The sequence below is a fragment of the Theobroma cacao genome, chromosome 10 (assembly GCF_053813885.1).
Source record: "Theobroma cacao isolate CCN51 chromosome 10, ASM5381388v1, whole genome shotgun sequence".
NCBI classification, from domain to species: domain Eukaryota; kingdom Viridiplantae; phylum Streptophyta; class Magnoliopsida; order Malvales; family Malvaceae; genus Theobroma; species Theobroma cacao.
In genome coordinates this window covers 15,342,604-15,348,847 of record NC_142648.1, presented here as the reverse complement: position 1 = coordinate 15,348,847, position 6,244 = coordinate 15,342,604, and the positions used below count along the sequence as shown (strand labels likewise).

The 6,244-nt window shown below is 36.9% G+C and overlaps 1 long non-coding RNA gene across 1 annotated transcript; it reads right to left on the bottom strand.

The window, feature by feature from the left end:
- Window positions 1-2,079: 2,079 nt before the first annotated feature.
- Window positions 2,080-3,698, bottom strand: LOC148760370 (uncharacterized). Its single transcript, XR_016028836.1, has 3 exons — window positions 3,622-3,698; window positions 2,893-2,977; window positions 2,080-2,102 (listed from the first exon to the last, which is right to left on the bottom strand). It is a non-coding gene; the product is annotated as an uncharacterized LOC148760370 (long non-coding RNA).
- Window positions 3,699-6,244: the final 2,546 nt, after the last annotated feature.

Sequence of the window (6,244 nt, the reverse complement as noted above, 5' to 3'; positions counted from 1 at the left end):
GTTTGGATCCCCATCACTTGACTTACTCGCTTTCGTCTCGCTTAAGGGTGACGCGATAGGTCTTGCTGGACCTTCTCATCAAGTTTTGAACCCTAGACTTTTTGCTTCCCCCAAAGGGAACGCCTTTAACCATTTCAGCTTTAACTCATTCATATTGATACCTTCCAAAACCTTAAAACTCCAATTAACAAAACTTATAATCAAGTTCAATGACTTTAGGTCAACTCATAAGTTCAACTTCACATTTATCTCATTTTATTCATGCGTCCTAGACATGAAGTGTTCTTAGCACTACGGCACAGTGGCTGTTGGAGTTTACTTAATCAATGTTATTCATCTATATTTAAGGTTACTACAGTAATCATTCTCAACCGTTTGGTTTTTCTCCAAGCTTACGTCACAATTTCCATAACAATTTATATCCTCTTATGCTTATCACATAAAATAGGTAAAGTCGATATCTTCAAATTCATCTCATCCTATAACATTTGTCAACAATCAATAAATCCCACTTTAGAATACTCTTTCCATATTGTATAGTAACTTCACCATATAGTATCACGGTGCTATGTTCCTCCATTCTACTATCATGTATACTCCACAGAATTTAATTAGAAAATTTACGTACCTTAACTAATGCTAATTCCTTTTAATCATATCTTAAATACTCCCAACTTGTAAATTACAACTCCAAGTGTATGTCCATATATTGATAATCTTTATATATTTCATGATCATGAAAACTACAACTTACAAACTAGCTTTCTATCATATGCACACTATTAGAACATTAATTTCAACATGTTTAATTCTCCTTTGGTGATATGTTAAGATCATTCCTAGATACATTTCCATATTAACATTGATATGCCTTTACCATAGCATTTAGTGCAAATTTAATGAAGGAATTGTCTCCAAATATCTCTTAAATACATAATTATCAAATTGTACACCACTAAATGTTAAGATCTTGACTTTATTCATTAATAACCAATCACATTTATTAAGTGAATAATTTACTTAGTTATTACACCTTGCCTTTGCGATCATAATATCAAAGTTGTCGTAAACTTAGGATACAGAAGTTCTCTCTCTTAGAGTACATCCAAACATAAACATTCTCTAAATTCCTTACTATGGGGAGATCACCTTCAAGACTGATCATTCGTATCATAGGCCACACTTTGAACTGAATAAACTTTTAGATTGATCTATCAAGTAATTCGTATATCAGTCTCAATTATAGAACTTCATATGGCACTTAGACTAGATTCGACATTTCCAAGTCATTTAACCTCAAGTTGCCAATTCCACATCTAGTCCTTCAATCCCTTGGCTCCCCCTTGTTATGCGTAGCAAAGTTCAAGCTTATCCTTAGAGCAGATTTGTTTACTAACTTCTTACTTCATGACCACACATCAATTATAGTAATCATCGATACTCATTCTCGAATTAATTCATGTGCTTATATCCATGAATTATAATAGCTCCAATTAATTCTTGAAATCTCATAATCGCTTAATTGAAGTCAACACTAGTTCCCTCTAAGCTGCTATACCTATTCAACACATATTCACATATAAAATATTTCAAAATCCCAACACTACTTTTATATGGGCATAACAAACTCAATTAACATAGTGTTCTTATCTTCATGCACATAAGTATGGGTTTACTCTTACCCCAATGCTTAATTTATACAATCCAAGTGAATTAAAACCATCACTATTCATTCTAATCAAAGTACGCCCCTTATTACCTGTCACGACCCAAATTCCGGGTCATGACCGGCGCATGGATCCAATGGACGTAATCCACCAAACCCAAGCAAGCCTATTATTTATCTTACTTATGATTCTATTTATTATCACTAAGTCCTATTTCATGACTTTGAGTCAAAATAGTGATATACATTGCCAACTCGTACTGGCATTACTCTTTTAAAATTTACATTTAAGTTCATCTATACATAACAAAATAATACTCGACCTCCAGCAGAGTGACTTGGATGGATATACAGCTACCGAATGCCGAGACACCTACCAGAAGATGTACACAGATCTACAAGGATACCTCGTCCTAATTATCGGCTACCTCGTGATCTGAAAACATGAATTTGAAAATGGTGAGTATAAACCCAGTGAGTGAACAAGGAAGGGAACAAGCAACAATTAGGAAAAATTTAAAATCATGATGCACTTGTTTCAAAAATGCAATTTAGTTCATTCCTATTTAAAACCCCTCCAAACCCCAGAGTTTTTTCGCTACAGCGAGCATGAATTTCGATGCAGTGAAAACAAAGCAACAAGAGAAACATTTTTCCTCACTTAACAAAAGCCATCCTGCTAAACTAATAAAATCAACCTAACATTCATGAAAATTCTCAAAGTATAATGTGTCAAATTTTACGTACATTACAACCATAAATCATTGTCCATCAATTTGCTATATCACACACATTTACATATGTATATATATATATATGTATATACCCATCATCATCATCTCATCAACCCATCATCATCATCACCAGCTCATCATCATCATCATCACCAGCTCATGCGCACTCCCTACTCGCACATGGCTGGGTCGTCACCGGATTATGCGCACTCCCTACTCGCACATAACCGGGTCATCCTCGGCTTATGCACACTCCCTACTCGCACATAGCCGAGTCAACATAATTACACAACATTATATTCAAGCATATATGTATATCAACATAATGCAGCCACATAGAAATCCATAATAACCACATTTCATAACATAAACCTTTTCTCAAAAGCTTGTTCCCAAGGCATTCATTTTCATGAAAAATTTCATAAAATCATTCAAACACTTTGTTCAAAACAATCATATTCCCAAAACAATTTTGATAGGCAGTCCACTCACAGGTGTCAAAAATTCGGATTCTGGGTGAACTCTGACTAATAGTCCTCAGGCGTAATTCCTTTGCCCTTTCCGGACGTCTCACCACCTTGACAAATAACAAAGTCGAGGAATTTACTATATTGTCCCTAAATTGATATAAATTAATTTAAACTACTAATGCTTGATATGTAAATGCAAAAATATGTCCGATTACCGCTTAATCACGGTATCGATTAAATTCGACCGATCACCCGATTAATCGGCGATTGTGTCCAAATCACCTCCAAATTAATTCATTTCTCCTCTAATACCTTAATTTACCACATACATTTAAATAAAGCCAAATTCAGCATTAGAACCCTCACAATTCCTTATAGAAAAAATTTGGTCATTTGGTGTACTAGCATCGAATCTTTTTCTACATAACCGTTTCACCTTACTTCATCATTTTCCATGCCATTTTCCTTGAAATAAAAACAATACCCCATTGATATTCAGCCCTCATGGTTCAGCCAACAAGGAACCCTAGAGAAATTGAATATTTCTTTTGTGTTTTTGTTCATAACCATGCTTAACTATCCCTAAACACTAACATAGTCTAAAATCAAAATATTCCAACAACAATTCCTCTTCCATACCCATTTTTCAGAATTGAATTCATCATGATAACTCAATATTCAACCATGGAAATCAAGAACAAAAGCATGGGTAAGCTAGGTATCAAGGAGAATTAAAGAAATTTTAACTTACCTAGCTTGTTTCCTTGATTTCTTCACTTTTTCTTTGAATTTCCACCTAGGTTTTCTTGTTTTTCCTTTTGTTCTTCCTTTTTTTTGGTTGCTGGATGTCTAGGCCGAATATGGTGAGGGAATTGGGGATTTAATGGGCTGATTTCTATAGAAAATAATAAAATAATCAAGCATGCCATGTGTCACATGCTTATTGGCCAAATTTTTAACTTTTTGACTTTTTCTTCTTAATTTTCCACCACAAATATTCTGGTATTTATCCAATCCTACCACAATTAAAATCCCTTGGTCTTGACAAGTGCTGGGCCGAAAATTTTACTGATTTGCCCCCGGGACAAAAAAATTACGATTTTGCCCTTATACTCCGAAATGTACCGGAATCTCATTATTTCTACTTTTCAACCTAAAATAACACTAATATTGATCAATATTAACTAAATGGGGCAAAAATTGTTTAAAAAAATTTTCGTTTAGTCCACTAGTGGCAAAATTACCATTTTGCCCTTGTGCTCTATAAATACCGAGAATCAAAATTTTTCACTACTAAACATCATTTTATACTCCAATAATCATAATTATATTTCATATAATTATTCTTGGTCAAATGTGATCAAATCTTGGCTAAAAATCTCCATTTTATCATCAAATGGTAAAATGACCGTTTTGTCCCTAATCGGTCAATTTTCTGATGGACTCCAAACTGGACCTTGAACTCCAAATCACTATTCTAAGACATTCTGTTGGTTTTAAAATTTTCAAATTCCTCTTAGAATTTCTATTTGAACTAGTTCAAGGCTCGATTTAACTTAATTGTACCACTCGATACAATATCGTCTTTTAATCGAGCTTGACAGGGTCTCACATTCTCCCCCACTAATAAAAATTCGGTCCCCGAATTTAAATTCAATGTAGAGTGGCTTACCCTTACATATCGAAGAGGTGTGGATGTTTTGTCCGCATCTCATCCTCAGCTTCCCACGTTACCTCCTCGCTAGTGTGATTCTGCCACAACACTTTCACTGAGGCTACATCCTTTGAACGGAGCTTTTTAACTTGCCTATCAAGGATAGCTACCGGTTGTTCCTCATAGGTTAGATCATCTTGCAACTGAATAGTTTCATACCGTATTACATGTGATGGATCTGGGTTGTACTTCCTAAGCATGGACACATGAAACACGGGATGAATATTAGAAAGGTCTGGCGGTAATGCCAAACGATAAGCCACCGCTCCAACCTTGTCTAAGATCTCGAATGGCCCTATATACCGAGGACTTAACTTCCCTTTCTTGCCAAACCTCATTACCCCTTTTGTTGGCGAAACTTTCAAAAATACATGATCTCCTACTTGGAACTCCAAGTCTCTCCGTCGGTTATCAGCATATGATTTCTGTCTACTTTGTGCTGTTAACATCTTCTGACGGATCATGCGTATTTTCTCAGTTGCATCCTGCACCAATTCAGGCCCCAAAAGTTTCCTTTCTCCCACCTCTAGCCATCCAATGGGTGACCTACATCTTCGTCCATATAAGGCCTCAAATGGTGCCATTTGGATGCTAGTTTGGAAACTGTTGTTGTAGGCAAATTCCACTAAGGGTAGATATTGTTCCCACCTGACACCAAGGTCTATCACACAAGCCCTCAACATATCCTCCAATGTCTGTATGGTCCGTTCAGATTGTCCATCAGTCTGAGGGTGGAAAGCTGTGCTGAAATCCAACTTAGTGCCCAATGCTTCTTGCAACTTTCCCCAAAACCTACTAGTAAACTGAGCTCCTCTGTCAGATACTATAGAAATGGGAATACCATGTAGTCGCACTATCTCATCCACATAAACTCGAGCATATTGGGCAGCCCCATAAGTAGTCTTAACTGAAAGAAAATGAGCTGACTTTGTTAACCGGTCCACTACTATCCAAATTGAATCATATCCCCCACTGGTTCGAGGCAAACCCGTTACAAAGTCCATAGCAATATGTTCCCACTTCCACTCGGGTACTGGTAATGGTTGTAGTAGCCCTGCAGGCTTTTGATGCTCGGCCTTAACCTGCTGACAAACCAGGCACCTGGAGACAAACTCAGCTACATCTCTCTTAAGTCCTTCCCACCAATACACCTCTTTCAAATCTTGATACATCTTTGTAGCCCCTGGATGTACCACATAAGCTGCCATGTGAGCTTCCTCCAATATTTCTCTCCTCAACCCGTCACCATCAGGCACATAAAGTCTGGTTCCATACCTCAACACTCCATCTGTGCCTTTAGTAAACATTTTTCCTTTCCTACCCCGAGGATCCTCTAAGGCCTTAATCACAAACTCATCTTTACTTTGTGCTTCTTTAATCCTGTCCATTAAGATAGGCCTCACTCTAAAGTGTGCTAGCAAAGCATTTGTCTCCGCAACTTCCAAACGCACACCTATGTCTCCCAAGCTATGGATCTCTCTAACCAAAGATCTCCTACCAATGGAAATATGTGCCAAGCTTCCCATTGATTTTCGACTCAAAGCATCCGCCACTACATTGGCCTTACCGGGATGATAAAGAATAGTACAATCATAATCCTTTAGCAACTCCATCCATCTACGTTGCCGTAAGTTAAGATCCCTCTGCTGAAATATATACT